The 24,109-nt window shown below is 40.5% G+C and overlaps 1 long non-coding RNA gene across 1 annotated transcript in view; it reads left to right on the forward strand.

Moving 5' to 3' along the window:
• Positions 1 to 17,229, forward strand: part of LOC125692546 (uncharacterized) — a 60,332-nt gene extending 43,103 nt beyond the window's left edge. Inside the window, exon 3 of the long non-coding RNA XR_007376742.1 lies at positions 17,118 to 17,229. This is a non-coding gene — a long non-coding RNA (uncharacterized LOC125692546). The remainder of the gene's footprint in view (positions 1 to 17,117) is intronic.
• Positions 17,230 to 24,109: the final 6,880 nt, after the last annotated feature.

A 24,109-nucleotide genomic window follows, 5' to 3' on the forward strand; every position in this document is an offset into this window, starting at 1 on the left:
ACAGCCTGGCAGGCTGTGTTCCTCCTGACTGGGGTAAGATCCACTGATAGCAATCTATGACTTGCAGGAATACACATAGGAATATGTCAGTGAATCAAATTGTTGACGTCAGCAGAGTTCTAGTTTGTTCAAAACCCTGTAGCAGACTTGCTTGGCAGAGTTGGCTTCTGAAAGCATGTTTTAATGAGGCCTACTCCCTCTTTGGCTTCTTATAGAGTGTTGGATGGAAATTCATGTACGTAGTGAGGACCACCCAGAGCAGACCATTTCCATTAGAACTAAAAGAGCCCTCAAATGCAGGAGTGTAGGATGTATGTGCGATGGGACCAAGGGGTTTCTTAAAAGCAGGTGTTACTACTTACGGAAAGCAAAAAGGCCCAGAATGTGGTAGTAACATACTACCCAAAAAAAGCAATCAAGAAAAAAAATAAAGAAGCAATTAAAGTTTGCACATAATGAAAACAGAGCTAAACAAAGCTGTGCTTTCCTGTCCTATCTGTAATCCTCTAAAATGTCTTTAGAAATTGCAGTAGATGTCTGCTGGCCCACATGTGAACATCTTGACTACACTTAGATAAATTATTTTAATTAGAACCTCGGTTGGTTTTCTTTCCTGAAAGTGTAAATTGCAAGCACTTTGCATATTAATTATTTGACATTTCTCCCAAGTTTCTTAGGAGAATAATTGTCAGCCCTGGACCATTTTGCAAATATTTCATTCTTGACATTTCATTTTTTTGCTATTGGCAACTGAAGTAGAATTTTCTTTCTTGGTTGGATGCCTCTTAGCCAAAATCTTGTATGGTGAATGCGAAGTCTGAATGCAAGCTCTTAGATGCCCATATCTTAATTAGGTTAATTAGGCATATTGAGCAATGCTCAAACCTCTACTAGAAAACCACTAAGGAATATGTGCACACACTCATGCGCATATACTAGTGCCAAAAAACACCCCATAACTTTTCCTGTGAAAATTGCACAAACATAAAATCACATAAAATTCTGTAGAAAGGTGACACATTCTTTGCCAGCTGTAGCCCTAAATGCTGTAGTATTTCTATTGCAGATATTTCCAGTTGATTTGTATGGTTATGTGCATGGAACCCAAAACAAAATGACATGAGAAAAAAAGTATACAGAAAAAAAGGCTTTGTTGATTACTTTCCCTGTTTCTTTCTACACCCTTCCATGGAAGATTCTAGGTAATAGAAGCTTATGTGGCTGATGAGTCACAACCAACAATCATTATACTCAATACACAGTATACATATATTTTGGTATTTTCCAGCTCCCAGGAAAAGTTGCATCATTTTCTCATTCTAAAACTTTCCCATACCACTCCCTCTGTAAAATCTGCTAAAGGGCTATTAGCCATTTTGTGGTCAAGGCTCTGTCCCCCATACAGCATGCTAGTTCCAAAGCATGCTCTGGTAAGCTTGGAATAAAGATGGCTTATCCTCAAAACCCCGTATCCCTTTCTTCTCTCTCTCTCCTTCTTACATCTGGGAATTCAAGAGCTTGTTGTTGGTGATGAGTTGCAGTGTAGAAATCAGGAAGGGAAACCTGGAGTTTTTGGCACCCATCTTGGGAAACACCCATTCTTGCAGCATGGTACTCTTCCACCACTCCTGTCTGGCTGGTGCTGCCAGAGGCTCACCCCCGGCCACATGTGCCATTTCTGCCAGATCCTTCCTGCCTACAGATCTGTGGAAGGATACAGTCTGTCCTCCCAGGACAAGGCTCTCCTGAGGAGAATCAGGTGATGAACTGGAATGCTGTAGTTGGTCAGCAGACAAAGTGTTAAAATATAGCTTTGCCACAAGCTCTGTTTTAGGCAAAACTCAAGAAATCATTAGCAGCTGAATCACGTCTCCTTCCCGAATCCCCTCCTCGAGGGGCCCTGCCAGCTCCCTGCCTGACACAGCAGAGGACCTCCCTGTGTGCTGCTCCCCCTTGTACTGGGGCCAGCTCCCCACCCACCCTGCTGGTGCAAAGGTTCAGCGCCTTTACCTGTAGGAGCAGGGGCTGGAGACCACTTCACCCATTGGCAGAGGTTAGCAGGGCGAACCACGGCTTGTTTCCAAGGCCTAACTTTTGCAGCAGAAATCGCTGCTTGAGCAAGTTACTTATCCTGCGCTCTCCTTCAGGCAGCATTTAGAATTTATACTCTGTGCGCTGTGTCCAGAGTCTAATATTGCTTCTTGAGTCTGATTTATCCTGCTTTGTATCGCAGAGAGTTCTTGCTATGGGATATATTACATGGCCTGACAGTCGTTACATTGTATGTAACAGTTCTTCAGGTGCCAAATTTTTCCAGTTTAACACACAGCAGATGTGCTCAAAGTCTTTATGGAGCTGTTTTAAAAAACAGCTACAGCCGATCTATTTTCATAGCTGGCTGGCTAACTAACTAATAGGTCCTTCCTTCAGAGTGAGTGTTTTCATAACTTGTCCAGGGAATGGCTCATCATATTTTCAGTGTTCTGTCTATGCAGCATGTCATTAATAGTTGTTTAGATTCACTGCCAGCTTAACTGAAACTTTAAAAGTTTCTGCATCCAACTGGACGGATTCATTTTTGCAAGAAATTATTGCAAATTTTAAATTCTGTAGGTTTTTTCAGTGATCAAATTCCTATGTGTTTGGATGAGGTGTCTGAAACATAGCCGAACTAAACCTGAATGGAGATATAATGCTGACAAACTGAGAAGCAGAGCAGCTGCAATACTTGAGGCACAATATCCTGTAAGAATTGTAATAGCCTCCTCCTGAAGTGTGCAAGCGTAGAGCAGATAGAATGTTCATGGAATCATGGAATATCTTGAGTTGGAAGGGACCCATAAGGATTGTTGAATCTATGTTGCTCCAAAATGGCTAAAAACAAAACTGCCATTGACTTAATCAGGAATAGCATTAAAGCCAAGCAATAACTTCTGATAACAAAGCAATTGGGAACAAAAAGAAATGGCAACATACTGTGTTACTGTGCATGCAGATTTGTTTGACAAGAACAGAGTGTGAGGTGCTTGACTTCATTCTTCATTCACAGTAAGCAGAAGTGTTGACACTGGAGTTTGTGCTGTACTTAGGAGCTGTTTCTTCTGCTATTGAACAACACTATTAGCTAAATTAATGCCTTTTTTTAACACACATCAGATTGCAGAAGTGGCTGTTTACAATGAAGGTCTGTACTGCTGTCAGGATACAGTAATGCTGCTCAGTTAGGATGTGATAATGTTCCTCCCTTGGCTCACTTGGACGTCATTGCCTTAGGATCTGGAGGTCTCAGACAGCTTTTGGCTCCTCAATGTGATGTTGGTTGTTGTGTGATCCTTCCTGTAGGGCTGTGTGCTTCTTGCATTGCTTGAAGTTTGTTTCTCAGCCCAAAGAGGCAGAGCAGTCTGCTGTGCTAGTGTGCAGCTCAGGCAAGGCAACAGTTCCTTGAAGAAGCCAATAAAGATCACACTCAACAACCACTATTAGGTACCATACTCATTACTCGGTCCTGCTCTTTGTCTTATCATGCTTTCATTCTTGCAAATTTGTGTTACAGGATTTAATTTAAAATCAGTGTTGATAGTGCAAGGCACCAAAATGCCAGTATTACTCAAGGAAACAGGGATTACTGGCAATGGGTGAAGTGTAAAGTAAAGCTGAAGGAACAACATCTCAGCAAAACATGTTAGCAAGACCTGAGTCAGCACAGACGCAACACCGTAATAAAGAACACTGCATGCTTACTTCAGTGTGATTAATATCAATCATCTGTTCTTGGTTAAATAGCTAGGTCCTCAATAATGGGAAATTTCCTGAAGTTATATTGGGAAATCCCATCCATCTCTCAAGAATTTACCTGCTGGCTCTTAACCTTGTGTGGCAATAGCAGTGACTTCTGCGCTAGGATGCCTTGTGAGGAGGCTGATCCAGACTGCACTGGGCACTCAGAAAGTCCCAGAGGGAAGTCAGAGATGAAAATTAATTGCTTTTTAATTTAGCTGAGATCTGCAGACTATGTTTGAGATAAAATAATGCTTAAGATATTAATAGTGCTCCCAGTTAAGCAGAACTTAAAAAGGAACCTCTTAGCCATATGTAGATTGGGCCTTGGTCTTTGACATGGAAGCAATTACTGCCTGAATGTGGTCTCTTTTTCACTGTCATCCTGAATTGGCCTTGCCTCTTAGCAAACTAATGCATGTCGAAAAGATTAATGGATTAAACATGGCCAGGGATAAGCCTATTACACAAAAGCCCTTTAAAATCAATCCATAGCTTGTAAAGGAAGAGATCACCTGAAACACAAGCCCCAGGGAATGGCTGTGTGGTGCTGTGTCCATACCAACCCTGACACTGCTCTTGTAGGCACCAGCAGATCAGATGTGCCAGCCCCAAGTGACACAGCAAAAGCTGAGTGTGCAGACCAGGGTGACTTCCTGCCACAGCCCTATCCCTCATTTTATTCAGTATTCCAAGGAGAAGCAAATTGCCTAACAGGATGCCACTAAACTCCTGCATTTAAATCACATCAGGAGGATTTGCTCTTGTATGGCTTTACTAGGCTGTGTTTCCCTGTGCTTCTCAGAGGTTTCATGTGCAATTTGTGGTCTGGGCTCAAGCTCTGAATTGACTGCCCTGGAGGATCTCACCGGTGTCATTTTCCACCCTGCCCCATGGAGTCTGACACTTCCCTGCAGCTCCAGGATGTCTCTTTCAGCATTTTCTCAAGAGGTTTTGAAGAATGTTTCACAAACAATTGGCCTAGCATGCCAAAAACAGGAAAAAAAATAGCCATCTTGTTTATCTATGCTCCAAAATATTTACTACAACTGGTCATTCTAAAATGCGGTTTACACAGTGTTAGATTAGTTTATTCCATAATGTAAAGGTTATCACTAGAATTTTTTAAACATTCTTTAAACTTTTCTTTATAGATAACTATCTTATGTAATTATCTTATATAGTTATTTATTAAAGTGCAGATGGAGAGAGGGACATGAGATCCTGACCCTCACAGTATGGCTTTTAGTGAAGAGAAGGAAGCCCAAATTGAGAAAACCTGAGCATCCATCACGCTCAGTTCATTCCCAAATTCCCTAGTCATGTTGCAGTTACCTGGCTGCAGAATGCAGTCACTGATCTGTAATAGGATGGCTCTGTGCAGGCTGTTGGTCTTTTGGTCCTGGGAAGCCAGATGAAGAGATTAGCTGCAAATAAGATGCAGACCAAGGTTAAGTCTTTTCAGGAATATCAGTCCAATGCCTAAGGTAAACTAAAAGAGCCCAACAAGCACACCCAGCAAAATAGAGAAGCACTGATGCTAGCACAAATATATGACATTTTTAAAAGTACAGAGGACCTTGTAGCCTTGTGACAATAGTTAATTAAAGTGATGAATTATTTCAACCATCTCTGACCTTACGTTTTCAGATCAGATGTAGAGAGGGTGATTTTTAGAGATGCTATTCCACCTTTTTCAGAAAAACTGTATCTCTTGAACTTGTCAGGTAATAAAAAGCACAACTGAAAAAAAGGAAAATATTTCCAATATAGGAACTGCAACTATTAAATAAATAATGCTACAATTTATATTAAAAAATGAAAGAACCTTGTTCTTTCAGACAGTATTTACATTGCAGGGATTTGACTGATGAACTAGAGTCTGATTGATGGTCCAAAAATGCTCACCATATGTCCTTTCTCTGTATTCCAGGAGACTAGATAAACATACAGTGTTTTCTTGAAGTGAAAAAAATATATATATATCTGTGCAAGCGTAGTACATATCACTTTGTGGACATAAAAGATGTGAACTCTGTATATATTCCTCTCTTTATAAGCACAAATTTATTTAATGTATTTAGGCACGTAAAGAAAAATTTGTTTGTTCCACTTCCACGTTGTGTTCCACGTTTGTCTTTAGGTTCTTAAGGAAAATCAGAGATTTCTTCTTGCCCAAGAATGTTTTTCTATTCTCCACTTTTTCTTATATTTTTCAGGATGAATTACATGATGTAAATCATACTGACAATCTTAAATCACTGCAAATACAACTACACAAGTGCTTTGTCTTAGTGCAAAAGCAGTGTAAAAATTTAGACACTGGCAGGAGCACACAGGACAGTGAAGGGTGTAAGGTCATTTGTTAGATTTTTTAAAATCCATTCTCTTCATTTCAAATGACCACTGGAATGTCATGAGTATTTGGCAATCACTGCTTTTGCCTTGAAGGTACATTGGATCTTTGCTGTGGAGAATGACCATAGTGCTTTAAAATCTAACTGACCATCAGCATTTCCAGATGTGTGAATAGGACTTGACTTCTTTCTCAAAGCTCCTTTTCAGCACACAGTCAGCCAGCAGTGCAGTTCAGAACATATGGAAAAGGCACCAAGTGTCTGACCTTCTGCTGGAAGAGACCTTTACTTGAGATTTGTCCAGTGTGTATCTTACATAGAAACTAGCGTTAAGTATACAAAGCAAAACCACATTTTTGGCTTTAGTGAAACAAATTACAGTCCCTGACACTCCGAAAGAATGCAAGCTACAGAAACAGGAAGAAAAAAATAAATGCATCCAATGTTAAAGAAATCCAACACGCTTAAATACAAACCATCCAAAAGCACTGGATTTAAATTCAAACAGTGAGGGAAAGAGTCACTTTGATAAACACAGTATTTCCCTTTGTAAGGTCTTGTGCAAGGCATGGAATAATTTTCTTGCTGCATGTACATCTACAGTAATGCTGAATTTTTAGATCTTTCATTAGTGTTAGTAGGATAGAAAACAAAAAGGAGTATCGTTTTATTTAGTGAATAAAAAACAAATTCACACAAATTAAATTATGCATGTCAAGTGCTATGTGTTATATGTGTTTATTCTCTTACACATGTAATGCAACTGCTAATACCATATTTCCTCCTTCAAAACAAAAGTCTTTTGTTCTCTTTGTTTTCTTCTCCCTTTTCATGTAACAGAGCAATATACCTTTAAATGAGGAAAAATCCCAAAGTAACAAGCAAACAAAACCCTAAAGCTTGATTTAGTATTGTAGAGCTATGGCAGTAAATGAAAACTCAGGAAATGCTCTACTCCAAGTGCATAGCTAATAACAGAGGCTAAAGGCAGTGTTATAAAATATAAACTATTCACCAATTCTTCCCTGGGCTGTATTCCAGGGAAACTGTATTCGGCTTTGCTGAATCCTAGGACTGACAGAAACATAAACAGAGTAGATGTCTTTATTGGAAGAAAATTTTGCTTTTTCACATTTAAGACTTCTCAGAGAATTTGTCAAACCCCAGGTATGAAAAATGTATCCTCTCAGAAGAGCATTTTAGCCTTTTATGTTCTGAAGCAGCAGTAGCAGAACCGGTAATTATAAGAATTACATTTTATGAATACAGGATGCTTGAGCTGCTTTCATCTTCCTGCCAAATACAATATCTGTATCACTCCAAGGGTTGTTCATTTCTCCAGCTTGTATCATGCCATTTCACTTCATTCTGAGGCATAGCCTGGATCCAGGAGCTCAGGAAGTACAAGGAGGTTGCTCACTTATCCACTCTTCTCTCTCTTACTGCCAGTAAAGTGCTGTGGACGCTGCCATAGGCTCAGTTTTTTGGAGATGTTTGGAACAAACATATTTAAAACTATAAGAAGCTATTTTTACATTGGTAAAGGAGTGTAAAAAGAATCTTTTACTGAATCAGTTCATAGCACTAGACACTTGGAAACATCATCATTTTCCTCTTCTAGATAAATCCTCCAATCATTGTTAGGTCTCATGAAAATATATTCTGTCTTTCAACCATAGAAGTTATTCTTGTGTATTTTTGTCTCATTTTGAGAAATTCATCATCTGATGGATGAAAATGTGAAATTATCCAAGCACAGTGACTGAAAAATGGATCATCCAAAATGCATCTGTTGCTCCAAAAGTAATTCCTCCAATTGATTTCCATGGAAATTACAACAGATACAAAGAGAACAATAACACCATTTGATAAAGCAAATTCTCAGCTACAAAAACACTATTTCTCAGCATAGTCACCATCATTAGCTATGCACTTTTGCCACCAGTGAACAAGAATCTGCAAGCTGTGCTTGTAAAAATCTGCACCAGTGGAGGTAACTTGCTGTCAACACTACTGAAATGCACTACCCACAGCCTCACTGTGCTGACATCCACTGCTTGGTCTCCATAAATGTTTGGTAAGCGTTGATGAATGTCAGTGGGAGTAATTTTTTCTGCCTGGAGGAATTCAGTGTCAGATCTTTGCTTCATACACACATCCATGTCAGATGACATTCTGTCAAAATGCCCCTCTGCTCTCACCTGCAAACAAAGGAGCAACAAAATGCAGTGGAATATTGGTGGGAAGGTCCAACCTCTACTCCTATACCAGCCAGCAGAACATAATCGGAGACATTACTTTTGGAGCGGTAACCACCTTGCCATTTTAATATTTGAGCCATTTTAAATTCCAGCACATCTTATAAAAACCTCTCAGATGTTTAAAGTCTTCAGCAGATAGATGTACAAAGAAGTCTCTTAGCAGAAGCACTCCATTTATCTTCCAGACACCAGTTCAGGCAGGAATTGTTATCCTCATCTATCTTGTCCTGTTCAGTACAGGATTTGTCTTCAAAGAACAACTCCTTGTTGAAGGCTTGGTGAATAAATGATAATAGTTGTATCCTGTGGGCACTTGGCAAGGGTGACACAGGAGGATGCAACTGTAGCCCTGGGGTCTGTGCAAAAAACACTCATGCACAAAGAGTGAAGAGCAGACAAGAAACCATGAAAGGGCCAGAGAAAATCCAGGAGGACTTCATCTGTCAGGAGCAGCAAAACAAGGATGGGTTGGGATGCATTCAGAGAAGCCAAAAGTGAGAGGTAGAGAGAAATTCCTCTATTATATAGGCTCATGGGTCCATTCACAGCTAGAGAAAGAATACAGTCAGAGTTGTTCCAGGAAGCCTTTAACTGTACTATAAAAAGTTACAAAATGTTTTAGGAAAAAGTGTTGCTCAGGGGTGTTTGTGAATGATTCTTCAGGGAGATGGCAGGATATAATGCCAGATCTTCATACAGATACATCTCATGCTGCAAAAATCTGTCTGAAATTGATCCTTTCATCACACTTCGCTGGCTACTTGGATGAATTCTCTTTACGCTTGAAAAATGAAGAGGATGTAAAAATAGCAATATGCCATGGAAATCATTAGGGACTGCTTATATGTATCCAAGAGAAAATATAGAGCCTCTGAAACTATTTTGTGTCTGCTGAAGACATTGGGGTGGTGGAGGGAGAGTGATTGGAGAAGACAGTGTTTGAGTCTTTGGCCACGAAGCCCAGCACTGGCTAGAAGCATTGCTGACTGAAGGGCTCCAAAGTCTTCCCAGCCAGTCCTTGTGCTTGGAAGGATCATGGCTCTGATGTAAGACCCAATTGGTATCACAACACATAGGCATGTTCCTTAGCAGTGTTTGTGGGAATTCAGCTCCTGGCTAGATAGTGAAAGAGCCTGATGTTGAAAGGAAGCCTGTAATGGAGAAAAAGCCCATGGATTTATACAAAAACAAGCTGATATACAAATGAGAAAGAAAATATATACCAGCCTTGGCAGGAATTGTTATTATTGAAATCTCCTATCTTTTCTCCTATTGCAGGGTGGTTTATGCCTATCAGTAGGAGGATAATTGAAGAGTAGAAGGATTAGAACTTACTTGATTTGGACCTGATAATCTATGGAGTTTTTTACTGTTATTACTACCATTACATCTGTGCAGGAATTTCTCCAGGGGAACAAGAAAGTCCTATGCTTGTACCAGGTCATAAAATGCTCGTGATTTTTTGCTTTGGCCTGTCCTGACAACCAGCTTATGCTCAGACTTACAGGGATGAGACTGAAGCATGGATGGGGTGGCAGGTAAATGAGATGGGATTCAACATCCCAAGTCAGATGTCTCCAGGCTAACTAGGTTATGAAAAGCCTATGGTATTCCTTGCTCAAGCATGTCAGTGGCCTTCCTGCTAAATGTCATAGGGCAACACACGACCCAAGACCAGGACAAAAGCCTCTTTTCACTCCTGCTCTATGAGGGCACGAGTGAGGTTTCCCTCAAACCAGGCAGTTGCTGCACACCTTCAGTTTTACTCATGCTCATGGAAAGTGAATTGTAAAGACATCCTGGACTCCCTTGGGCCGTTGAGAGGCAGTTGCAGTTACTTCTCAACTGCATTTTTTTAATTCAAGATAAATAGAAACAAAAAGGTGTATTTTTCTTTTTTCTGCCTCTCTTATGACTCTGGGTTGAATGAGTAGGTCCTACGGGTCAAACCAGTGCAAGGAGAAATCAGTCCCGTTTCACTGCTCTTAGCTTTGATTAGATATTATCAATTTCTTTTAACAAATGAATTCCTTATTAGGTCAAACACTGATCAATTATCTGGCTTCGTTTGTATTTTTGACTCAATGGCTTCAATATGCCGCTTATCTTAAATAAAGCTTCAATCTTGTTTTTCTGAATGCACTAAGCCATTTCCTCCAGTCATACTCCACATCTCCCACAGCATTTTTCTCCCTTGGCTTGGAGTGATGTGTCTCAGTGGGACAGCTGTGTATGCTCCTGTTCATAGCTTTGCCTTCAGCTATGCTTCTGGGCTGCTAGATAGCCATTGATTCTGACGTGGTGTCCACATCTGGAAATGGAAAGAATGAAAGTGGCCTCCTCTTGTAAAGAGTTTTTGAGCTCTCTGATGTCTCTCTGCAGAAGAGTGGCCTGTAAGCTCTAATTTCCACTCCATAAAGCAGATGTCTAATAATCCTAATGTTTGCAAAATTCGTCCCATTTTTGCAACAAACAAACACATTTATTGTAACTGCTAGGATGCTGCTGCAGGAGAGTATCTTCTCTGTAATTCAGTGCTAAGACCATCAAAAACTCTGCACATTCCTTCTGATTACTCTTTTTGCTTCACATTCCCTTTATTTTTTCTTTTTGAGAAGATGAAAAGAAGCCAATGGGTGACTGTCTACAAGAAGGATTAGGGACTGTGGACTGCTGGGTCCAGGCCTAAGCAAGAGAAAGAGGAGGGCCATCTGTTGACCTGCATACAAACCAGTTGGTTCTCATGCAAAACAGTGGTGGTAATTGTGAAGTGGGCTTGGAGAAGGTGATCCAGAAGCATGTTCTGTTAGCCAGGTCTATTACATCTTTTTCCAGTAGAGGTCTGGTTTGCACCTCAAAGAACCCCTAGTGGGATGTAATGAGCTTAATTAATTCTTTATATCAACAGAGTTGTATAATATGTGAATTGATCCTCCTACAAAGGCACATTGAAGTCCGTCAGTATTCTGCTTGCCTTTCTCACTGTGAAGGTGCTAGTAATGAAGATAAGCCTTCTGCTTTACTAAAAAAACAACACCCTGATTCTAAGCTTTAATGATACTTACTAGCAATTTAGTAGAACGCAGTCTAGACACTTAATATTGAGATTATAATTTTATCTTTCTGTAATTTGTATATAGAAACCTAAATATTAATTCAAATCTTTATTTTCACTACCAGGAATTTAAGATAATGCTCCTGTGTTTCCACGTATGTTGATCTCTGGATCATTTCAAACACACGTGCTTTACATCCCCAAAATGTCAATGTGCACTTTCTGTGCAATCACAGGATACATCATCCATCATGGAAACAGGGTTTGCAGAGTTACTTAGAAAGAAAGGCACTTATGTATCCATAGCACATGACTTCTAAAGAGGTTTTAATATAATCAAGAGCTAAGAGTGGGAAAAATCCTGACTCTAACTTACTGTTCAAATAGGCAGGTAATTTGCAAGTAACACACGATGCATACTTGGTAAATTACAAGTTTCTGCCATCATGTTAAACCTTTATATAACACGCCCTTCACTTGCTGAGTACTAGGTTTCCAGACTATAAAAGAAGTTTTCTAAACTAAACTAAACTAAACTAAACTGAAATAAAATGAATAGTTTTAAAATCTGTTTTCAGAGCTGTGGTGTGCTTTGGTATGCTCTTTCAAGAACAACGATCCATTACGTAGGAGCAGCACGTATCTACACAACTTTGTATGTCACAGGTTTGGTCCCTACAAAAAAAAAACAAAAACAAATAATCCCACAAAGCAAACAAACAAACAACTCAAAAGCAACACCAACAAAACAAAAAAGCAATAATAATCTGCTTCAGGAAAGGTCTTTTTGCACTGCCACAGTGGGATCTGAGGATCTCATGGCAGCTTGCATCTCATGTAAGGAGAACGTCAGCTAAGCCTTTAATTTGCCAGGGAAAAATTGTCATTGAGTTTATACAATTCACCATTTTTAGGTGCTGCTGCTATTAGGGAAACTAAGGCAGAATAACACATTGAAAACAGCAGTATCAGCAATGTCCTGTTAATTTCCTTCCCAGTTGTTTTCTGCTGTAATTGTGGCAGCTCAGCAGGGTGGGAGGGGTGTTTGAAATATTTTGAAAGGACTGGTTAAATTTTAAAGGAGCAATTTTATTGCACAATAAAGGAAATCTTCATTTATCTCCAGGATTTCACTTTTTTTTTTTTTCTTTTTCTCCTGCTAGCAAAGTGCCTTTTGTATTCCTCACTCTCCCAAAGTACCATCACAACTCATTAAGGAATTTTGTTGCAACAAACTGCTTGACATTGTTTGTATTTGGGGTCAAGTTTTCTAAGGTACTTCAGAGTAAAAGCAGAAAGGACAGTGGCTCTGTGGTGATGGCCTTTATGGCGTCTTCCCAGCTCTCTGTGATGCCACCTGGATATCGGACTGTCTGCACGTTGCATGAGAAAGTTGGCATTTATATGGAGGGACCAACAGTGGTGGGTACAGGCAATGTGGAAGAGAGGAGCAGGGCTCTTAAAATTAGTTGGTTCCAAACCCTCCTCAGGAGTTTAACAGCAGGAGATGCTTAAAGACAGCCAGGTCACAAAGTAATTTTAAAGTTGGACAGAAAAGTACCAAGAAAATATCTTTGTCCAGGATCAGTGATGATGGTTAAATTGTTAATGATACAAAAAGGGATTCAGTAAGCCTTTAGCTTCTCTTAAAAGCATTGGCAGACTATCTTTGCATCTCTTGAGAACAATGATGTGCCTTTGCTGTAACAAAGGCAAAGCAAAAAGCATATTTAAGAAGAGGTTTCATCTCTGTTTCCTACAGAAATGAGGCAAAGAGGAACTCAGTCTGCTAGATCCCATCCTAATAAGTATCAACCCACTGATCAGTTCTTACCAAGGAACTTGTTTCTGCAAGTTCTGTGAAAATCAACAGCCATGCAGAGGTAAAAACAAGCAAACAAACAAAAAACCCAAACCAACAATAATTGCTTTATTTCATTAAGGAAAATTCAGCCACTATCCACTCAGTTTGAAATGGATATCTGCATGTGTGTCTGAGCTCTGGACAGCTCTGGCTTTCCAAATAGCTAGCCGTGTTCAAGCCCTTGTACACCAGAGAGAGGAGCCTGGAAAATAGATGTGGGATGAGGAAGCAGGACAAAGGTCTGGCTTCCTGTGTTCCACTCCTATGGTCTGACTTATCTGCAGTAGATAGAGGCTTTTGAACAGCTGTCTGTAGGGATCAGAACATCACTGCCTGCAATTTTTATTATGTTTTAGAAGCATAACAAAGTTGTGCCATGATTTAGAAAAGTGTGGTAACTGTTTATAAACTGGTTAATTTGATGGTCATTATGCCAATTCACTATTCAGGTGCTTAAGTCTGAGACAACAAAAGGATTGTAGTTACAGCTAGTCAACACAATTTCAGAAAATCCAATTAAACACTCGTAATGTCAGAACTCAAGAGCCAAGACTTGGTCCAGGCAGACAGCTGATATTGCTGCCTCCTGTGATGCATTAACACCACATAACGTTCTGATGACAAAGTGCTGCTATAGCATATCTAGCTTTAACAAGTGACATAAGAAATGGCTAGCTGTCCTATCTCAAAATGTAATAAACAAAAGAGAATTGTAACTAGCTAGACTGGAGATTGTTGTGTGGAGCCGCAGAGATGAGTGTTAAATACCTTGTTATCTAATGAGGTCATTAATGACCTTCAGGAAAGTATTAAATTTCTGCTGACAAAAGTTTTGCAAAGATTAGTGTATTCGGTCTCACAACCCAATTGTAAGTGGAGAACAGCCACCTTCATTGGAGGCTTTTAAGAGAAGGTTAGACTAGGTCTGCTGGAGACGATTAGTAGTCCTTACACAGTTTGCAGTACAGGGGGATAGACTAGAAAAGCTTTTGAAATCTATGCAAGGGCTACATGTCTGTTGGCTTGTAGGTCTGGACCCCAGAGTAATTATGTTGGACTTATGACCTGTCAACTTGGTAGCTGAAGAGGTGCATACATCTACACACATGATAAACATAGAGGTTCATACTTAGTCTTTGTTGCATAAGGATCTGAATTCTTTACAGCCAAAGGGTATTTATTCTAAAATATGGTTTTCCATAAGCTGTTAAATGGAAAATTATCCAGTGAACTGAAGAATACAAATATTCTTTCATTTTGTATTTTTAACCAATACTCTTTATTAAACCATTGCCAAATTAGATTGTCATTTCACAGAGACAAAATGTATACAACCTAGTGAAAGCAATTCTGTCAAATCTGGAAATTCTTTAATGTACAAACCACCATTGGCCAGTGTTTGGAAGTTGGGTGGTCTTGCATGAGGCAAGAAATGAGCTCTGCCCTCCCAGCCTGACTCCAAAGTGCTGTGTTTACCCTCATGTTGTTTTGTAGTAGGGCAGTGTGGCTGAACAGCACAGTTTATAAATCCTTACAGACTGGTGGTGTTGGACATATTTGTTCAGAAGGGCAAGGTCTGGGCATTTCCATTACTTGGATCACCATGGCCAAACTTGTATCTGATGGAATCCTGGCCTGTTACACATAGTTCCATTTCTTGGCCACCCACAACTGGAAGAAGGTGTTTTTGCCAATTATGGGTGTTTACCATTCAGTTCTGTTGAGGAGTCAGAAAGCCTGTGAGCTGCTCTTAAGGTCCAGAGAGAGATTCTCTGAGTAGGTGGCAGAGATTTGGGTTTTGCTTGCAGGCAAAAAGCTACTCTCCCCTCTGAGGCAAGCAGTGGGAGGGAACATGGCCCCATGTGGAAAAAGATCTTCAGGTGGCTTCAGCCTCAGGGCTGGTCTCCTATCTCAGGGCAGGACATGTGCATGGAGAAGGGGCCAACATGGCCTGATGCAAGAGAAGCAACTGAGAATCAGCCTATTCTCAGCAATGAAGTTTACATGGAAATCAAAGATGGGCGTAGGCTGGTTTGTCTAGTTGGGTACACATGGCTGAGAGATTGGTGCATGTGGGAATCACATTTCAACAGCTTTGACTCACTGCTAACACCTTCTTGGAATAAATCATGCACACTGAGTTGGATAGGATGCTTGCAGAAAATAAAAGGTACAAAACCAGCTCAGCAATGAGCTGCAAGCATGGATGAGCTAAGGGTGCAGGAGGAAGGTTTATCTCTAAACCAGGGCTCTAAAGAGAAATGAATAGCTGTTCCCTCACCTCCAGAGCATGCATTGTGGAGTCTCCTAAGTCTGCCCTGTACAACAACCAGATGACACTACAAGATAGAAAGCATGAATCATCAAGTCTCAGTGAAAAGCATATGTTACACAGCTGTGCTCTGAGCCAGCCACATTCTTATCAGCATGTCTTGAGGCTGGCTCAGATGCTCTGGACGCATGAAGAAGCAGCTGTTTGTTCCCCCTGACCAAGTGGGTGCATTTCCCCATGTGGGGTGCAGGACTAAGTGCTTTGTAAGGTCCAGACAAGCATGGTGGCCAGACCATTTGAGAAGGTATCAGTGAAGAACTGGAGCAATGTGTTATTCAGTGTTAAAATAGGAAACCCACTGAACTGGTGCAGGGAATGACTTCATGGCTCTACTGTTTTTATTTCAAAACCAGATGCTCAGCAAGCAGTGGATTATTGTTATTGTTGTTATTTTTTATTATCTCCTAACGGCAAAGAATTTTCTTGTTTGTTTTTAGTTGCTGAGGGTTTTTTGTTTGTTTGTTTTAAAAGGCATGATATTTATATCAAATGCTTAAACAGGAGAAATTTTAGAAGAATGTAATTGAGCCTGTAAAATAAAGCACTCAAGAAATACCAGGAGTCAAATTGTAGTGCACTCTTAATTCATCTCCATTGAGAATGTGCTTAAATGGTTGTGCTTAACCACATGAATGTAAAAGTCTTTCCCCTCCTTGTTTGGAGTGAATGGTTCTTTCTCCAGGAATGTTATAGCTTCTTCTCATTCAGTACACATCTCTGTGTCTTATTTGCTGCATGATATTTAAGGTGTGCTTTGAAGATACTACTTATCTTTTTTTCTGACTTATTCAGGTGCTTCTCATTATGGCCACTTGGTATTTCAAATATTACCAAAATTATTACTGTGATGCTCTGTTGACATAAACATTACAATGACCTTGTACAAGTCAGCCCGAGGAAAGCAAAAGTCAAAAAACTGGGAGAGAATCTTCAGGCATAGGAGTCTTCTCCATGAATACTCACACAACTTGGAAAACAAGCAGCTTGGTAGCCTAAAGCAACTTTGATCTCATTATCTGAAGTGAAAAATTTTCTGCAGAACTGGCATTATCCAAATGGTTTTATTCTGCATCTCTCTATTGTCTTTTGTTTGCACTGGAGGTGGTAAGGAATTGTATGATAAAAAAATACTATATATTCAAGTAAATGCAAGCTGGTATCCTGACAAACAAGCATAAAAGGAACTGCTTTGGGTTTGTAGAGGCAACCTCACTTCGAGCATTTGCTGATTTTACCAAACTTAAAGAACTGAGTCTTGCAAGTACTGGTCTTCAAACTCTGGTATTCTTCCTGTGCATAACCTCCTAGCTTGATTTTAGCAGAGTAGTTCTGTCCCCAGAGAATTTGTACCATAGCATCATGTTTGTGTTTATGTGGTAAGTACAACATGCCTAGGGCCTTAAAAACTATTTCACAGCTTGCTGACACTTTAAATAATGTAGTGACCACTAGTAATTTCTGGCATCCACAGGAACCTGGGTGAGAGCAGAGGGAGAGGCATCTGTCACCAGTTGGTGCAGCAGAGGGATGGAGAAGCCCAGGTGAGCTGGGCTCTGCCTGGCCACAGGACGGGAAGATGGTCAGGTAAGCAGTGTTGTTTCACCTCACTGTTTCTCCTGCTGGTTTCTTTGTTCTTTCTGTGCTTTTGGCTCAGCAAAAGTCTTTGGAGCTCATCTTGCGTGTTTCTGGTTCAGTGTGGTCTCCAGAGCAGAGATGTGCTCCAGGCAAATCTCGCTTGGTGCACACAACATCTCTGGGGGCTTGGGGATTCCTGGTGTGAAATGTAGCTGACCTGCTGAGCATGTCTTAAAGATGACTGCTCCGAGGCTCTTAAATCAGCCAGTTCATGAGGCCAGCAAGCAGACAGAAAAACTATTTCCCTACACTCAAATTCAAGTCTCTTCTTCAAAGCAAGAGACTTGAGTGTTTTTCCATGAAAGTTTCACTGGTGAATAGTGTTTCGTTTAATGTGGGTTAAAAAATGCTTTTCCTTTAGGATTTGTGCTCAGAAGAGACTGAAATATTGGATCCAAACTTTTCAAAACTGCATTTGAAGCAGATTTTGGGCTTGGTTCCCCTGTCCCACTGCTGGTGCCTGTTGTTAGTTTCTTAAAGGTGAAAATAGGCAACTGCAATAGGATTGGGAAAGGATTGGGAAATGTTAAAGACAGGTTGAGCTAATCGTGCTGTCTGTCTTCTATATACACAAAGAACTTAAGGTGTTTATATTTCCCAAAACAGTGCTTGACAGCATGAAGCATTTTCATGCAATCCTGTATCTGTGAAATCTACCATAAGTGCTTTTATAGAATCATTTAATGTCAATAACAGTTCCATTTAGTGGCAAAAATATTTATGTGTTGTGATTGTAACAAGCTATGTATTATTTTGAAATAGCTGAGAAGCAAGATCAGTTTTTGCCCAACCAGCTTAACAGGGGCAATAGACTGCCATTAGATCCCCGCATCTGAGGAGAGGACTTTTTGTCCAGCATAGCAGGGCAGTTTGTACAAAAGGGAGAATCTGATGGAGTAACCCGAGAGGTGGAAGCTTCGGCTCCATGAGGTGCACTCATACCTTTATCCAAAGGTGGCACTGCGTGTAAGACAAACCATGAGCAGCTCCACTGACTCATGGTTCAGAAGCTAAAATGCTGGAGGCTTGGACTGGGAGCACTGCCCTAAACTGAAAAGAAGGTGCCTTCTAATTTGAAGTGATGTCAAGCATCATAATTTTTTCAAGGGAGGTGCAATGAAGTAGCTAAGGCCGTATTGCTGCATACCTACTCTGCTCCTTCTCTCCAGTGGTGTTTTCCTCATTCTGTCAACAGGATGCATTCCATGGCTGCTCTTCGTTTATACATCCAAAAGGGCAGTTTATATTCTCAACATAGAACTGTTCCTACTTGATAGTGCCTGCTACTTGAAAGAAGATTTGGATAATGAATAATGGAATAACTTCATATTAGGTAGCAAAGAGTATACATAAAATGTATTTTTTCCCCACTGGCTTTTTTTTTTGTCACAGTGTCGTAGGGGATTGATTTTGCTGTTTTCTGGAGGTGAAGTCAAATTATTACGGTGTGTATCAGTCTGGTTTTATCAATCAAGTATGGCATCACATCAAGTGATACAAAGTGATGTGTTAAGTAAAGTCTGACCGCATGCTCTAGGAAAGCCCCTGAGCTGAGATGTCATATTCAATGCATCTACAATGGGTTTTGGAGTGTATTAGGTTCATCTTTCCCTTTCACTACATACAGTGTGTTGGGGATATCCTGTTCTCATTGTGATTGTTCTGGAAAACAGTTCATTAATTTGCTGCCCATGAAGTGGCATGAATTGTTATGTCCAGAGGCAAAAACACTCTCTAATTAGCATATTCTTAAAGTGAGAAAAGTATATTGAACCTCTTTTTTGGAATGTCTTTTTCTTTTGTCCTTTAAGCATGGTTTCAAGAATTTAAGTCCTTCTGATTTCCAGTGTCCACTTTGCCCACATGGGTTTCTTCCTGGGGGTCCCTGATTCCGCAGGGTAGGAGGCTGGAGTGTCTCCATGCCAGATATGCATCTCCCATGATGATGAAGGGGAGAGCTAATGTTAACTGGGAATGTCTAAGCAGCTCCCTACTGAGCCATGGCCAGAGGCCCATGATCAAAGACATAACAGGCAGCAGGCCAGCTGAAGCTGCCAACAAGGCTCCTGATCAGGAAGAAAACACTTAGAGCTGTCAAAGTGCTTAGAGGTGTGATCCTGCTCTGGGGATACTGCTTCCTTTTTTTCTGACTTTCTATTTCACCTATTTTAAAGGAATTCATGCCGCCAACAACAGAATCCTATGGGAGATGTTCCTAACTTGAGCAGCAGCTGGAATTTTTAAAGGATGGGGGCTGTAGTATGACTGAGAAATGATGGCAGCAGGATGGTGCTGGGCTCTCAGTTCCAGGGCTGACTCTCTCTTTGCTCCTGAGTTGGACAAGTCACTTGTCCATGTGCATGTGCAGCCTCACTGTACTGTGACTGAGAACTTTTTCATATTGAGAGTCTACTCAGCTAAGATTGAAATTTCTGAAAGGAGGGAACTATGACTCTTTAGTGTTAATGACTGGAGAAGATAAAACATGTTAGTCTCTATCCCTGGTGATTTTTAAGAGATGTGGACTTGGCACTGAGGGACATAGCTTAGTGATGGGAGTCACTAGGCCATGTTGATAAATCATGATCGTTGAACTTCATGATCTTGAAGGCCTCTTCCAACCTGGATTATTCTATAATTCTTTCTTTCCTTTTCTATAATATTTGATTCAATTCATGCATTTAAATTGCTATAGGGGAAATCTTGGCTCTGCTGGTTTTTAAGCACTGTCCTCTGCATAATACGCAGATATTACCCTTTGGATATAGATGTTAAAAAGTTCTGTCCAGATAGTCACTGTGCTAGTAACTTTTCCTATTTCTACATGTCTTAACACAGGAAGAAAGGAAACATTTACACTTTTTTTTTTTTTTTTTTTTTTTTTTAGGTAGGAAAAAATGATGGCTAAACCAAATCTTGGCAGAGAAAGTAGGGATAGGTGCGTGAGCTAAAATTTCTTTTCGTTCTCTTTATATTGGCTGCTTGTCAAGTTGACTTGTTTCCATTTGCTGTTGAGTCTGGTACTGGAAATGTATATGTATATATATGTTTGTATGTACACAGACACACAGATATATTTGCACAAATATTATGCTTTTACTCTGAAGACATCTTTGGCAGAAAATAAAAAGACAGCTTCAGCATACTGCGTATAGTTGAGGATAATTGTTTTGTCTTTGTCCAGTAAAACACTGTATAGTACCTCCGGGTGGTAGAATGGTCTTATTAGGTCCATTTGTATTTATTAATTTCTGCATTTGCTGTACACTGAGGAAACTGTAAAAGGACAAGATAAGCCTTCAGTAGAGAAGGAAAAATTAAAACAATCCAGCTCCACCTCTTCAGATACTTCACACTGAGCCATGCATCTAAGAGTGCCTCCTGCAGCAAGAAGGTTTTGGCTCACCTCTTGCTCTCCTGCTGCTCTCCTATCAGCTGAACACCACACCCATGTTGTCCCAAGGATGTGGGCAACCAAGGCAGATGTTCATGTCCTTCAGAGAACTGTTTTAGTGAGATCTCAGCCATGTCAACCTGTTGTGTACTTCCATAGATTCTCCCAGGTGAAATTCCTCACCAAGCCCTTCCTTGCCTGATGAGTTAGCTAAATGAATTTGAAGTTTAGGCAAAAATTAGAATATTTCAGTGAAAAGCTGAAGAATGCCACTGCTCTCATACTCTGCTTTGTCACTGTCTTGCTGTGCCAGACTAGAAGTCAATCTCTTTTTGGTCTCAGTTCCCCTGCCTCTATCACAGAAACATCACCTGTAACCCTTATGGTGTGCTGAGGTCTCTGCATCAGAAGTTCTTTATCAGTGGAGGAGTTTGTGCAGATGTAACTCTCCTGCCTGCACAGGATATAACTGCTGCTATCCAGTCATATTTCCAATACTTTGCATGCACGCTTATGGATCCTTGTACTCTGCCAAGTCCTTCAAAATGAGCAATTTGAAGTTTAGAAGGCTTAAGTGTTTCCTGAAAGGGAAGACTGAACTGTTTGTGCAGACTTCAATGTTTGAAATTCAAATTCAGTTCTTGCTCTGGCCAAGAAACCCTCCAGCCAACGTACTGCCACGATATCATGGTATGGATCAGCAAATAGACACACTGCATCTATCACCTCTACTGATGAAAAGCATGGCAGATCAGCAGCTTTTCCAAGTTGTCCAGGAACTGTTCAAAAATAAATATTCTTGGGGATAAAGTTTAGTTTTGTTTTAAAAGTTTAGTTTTTAGTAACATTCTTGGGGGTTTAGTTCAGTTTTGTTGCCTAGGACATTGGGTGTCCCCAGCAGCAAAGCATTCTGCACACTGGTGACACAAAGGCACCGTCTGCAAGTGGATGAACTGGAGAGCAAAGGAGCATACAGACAGCATTTGTTAGGGCTGTGCAAAGTCTGGTGTTTATAACACACATGATGGATACGAAGCATCTTGCATACTTGTTTCTATACCGTAAATGACTGCCACTTAGCCTCAGCCTATTAGTCTAACACGGATACCTTAATGACTTTTTCAGTCCTGGTTATGTTGTGATCATGTTGGCAAGGCAACCTGTGATGTGTACCTGGCCTTTCCAGGCTCCTTGCTGTCACTGGGTATTTATGCAGCTCCTTAAGGCTGCTAGATACAAGTTTCTGTTCCCCACTGTTGCGTGCTGGGTTGGCCATTATGATCCACATCTGCAGTTCTGAGCTGGACATTAGACACTTCAGACAATGAGGAATGCTTCTTCCAGACCTAAAATAGATCTGGGCTCTTGTTTGGCCCACAAGTTCATGTTGGGCTGAAGTTCATGTTGCAGAGGTGAGATCAACCTTCTCCATGCTCCTAGCCTCTTCAAAGCCACGGGTGAAGTGGGTTTTCCTTTGATACTTTGCGGTGAGGCAGTCTAGAAGCCCAGGGAGGTGGTGGAATCACCGAGCCTGGGGGTGTTCAAGGAAAGACTGGATGTTGCGTTGAGGGACATGGTTTAGTAGGAGCTATTGGGAATAGGTGAACGGTTGGACTGGGTGATCTTTTAGGTCTTTTCCAACCTTAGTGATTCTATGATTCTATGATTCTATGATTCACTTGCTCTTAGTATCCAACAAGAAGCAAGAGGGCTTCTCCAGCATCTTTTTCCAGGGCCTGGGAGATGAGAGAAGAACAAGGTGCTCTTAAGAGCCCAGCTGGTGAAGCAGCTGCATCTTTGAGGCTAGCTAGGATGTAGGCCATTTAAACTGCACAGGGTCCTTTCTTATCTGCCAAATAATTTATAAAAGCACACCAAGATATAAGGTCAGTCGGCACACAAGTTTTCAGCAGTTAGCCTTGAAAGCTTTATGATTCTTTGGCTTGATTTTCAGCCTTTCATCTATCTACATCGAACCACCAACATAATCTGTATCCTGATGTCCTTTTGTGAATGGGAAAAAGCCAAAGAACATGTTTACCAGAAAGATGAGCAAGAAGGTAGAGGGTAGAGAAGAGATCAGCCCTACTGTAAATACAATTGTTTATTTCTGTCCCAGTAAAGGTGTGTGAGACTCTCAAGGGTAACTGACCCATCATGAGAGCTCAGCAGCTCTTATGCCCATGTCTGAACTGAGACCCAGGGCACTGTGGGATTTGTTACTTAAACCAAGAGCTGCATCCCTATGAATACGGCAGCAAGCTGTCTCACTATGTGACTGAAATCTGTTCCATGAATTTCAAGGGCTCTTCCAGTAAATTCTAAGTCAGCTCACTAAAGTCCCTTACTGTGTCTGCACATGAAGTGCTGTTAGGTTGTGATGGAGAGGGAAAAGAGGAGGGAATATCTCATCTCTACAGAGCATGAACAAAATCTCCATGTTGTTGGCTGTGCCTTTGAGCCACTGCCTTGCCTATGGCCATGGCCAGCTCAGCTCTAGTATACAATCTGCCAAAAGGCAACATTTATTCAGGTATCATTGAGTTTCTGAGTAGCTGTATCTTCCATTCGACCTACATCTTGCCCTGTTATGTACAGCATATGGTATGGCACCACAATGAATGCTTAATTCAGCTTTAATATGACTTAACTGGAAGGTCAGGGATCTATTTTTGAACATCCTGCTAAATCACACTACAGTGAAAATTGGACTGTGTGCAGAGGCACAGACACAGATAATCATAGCAAGGCTCTGAGTGTTCCTCTGATGTTCCTTAGATTAGGTTACATCAAATTTGGCTTAGCTTGTTGGAAAATTTTTGGCATTCGTATAACTTAAGTTTCCTGTAACTACTCTTAAACTTATTTCAGTCTCAAAATCCTCTCAAGTATGTATTTTTTTTTCCCTCTTATGTTATGGTATTACTGTGCTATGTAGAGAAACACATAGATAAAAAATGTACTAGAATATAAAGCTAGAATTCAACTGACTTTATTTTTTCTATCCAGTGCTTTATATTTGCGACTTATACTTAAAGGAGCAGAGTGCTGTGAACTTTTTATTCTAAATATTTACTAATTAGATAAACTGAAGTCTACTGACTACTACACAGTGTACCTCACCTACATAAGCAGTGATACAAAAACTGATGCTGATCTGGAAGGGAATCCACCTGGACTAGAAAAATGACAAGCATCTAGATGTGTTGGTCATCCAGAAAGCATTCTCTCCTTCCTGTTTTGAAATAGTCTCATACTTTCAACAAGTAACTGAGTTATTATTCTTATTTGTAGTTGTGATAGAAGATTGCTTTCCCTCAATACTCTCAAAGTTAAACATCTGCCTTGATAAATTAGAACAGATGATAATTCATTTTCTAGGCTGGTACTAATGCACTGGTATGAAAGGGAAGTAAATGGTGTAGCTATCGTGG

Source organism: Lagopus muta, chromosome 4, assembly GCF_023343835.1.
Source record: "Lagopus muta isolate bLagMut1 chromosome 4, bLagMut1 primary, whole genome shotgun sequence".
Classification (NCBI taxonomy): domain Eukaryota; kingdom Metazoa; phylum Chordata; class Aves; order Galliformes; family Phasianidae; genus Lagopus; species Lagopus muta.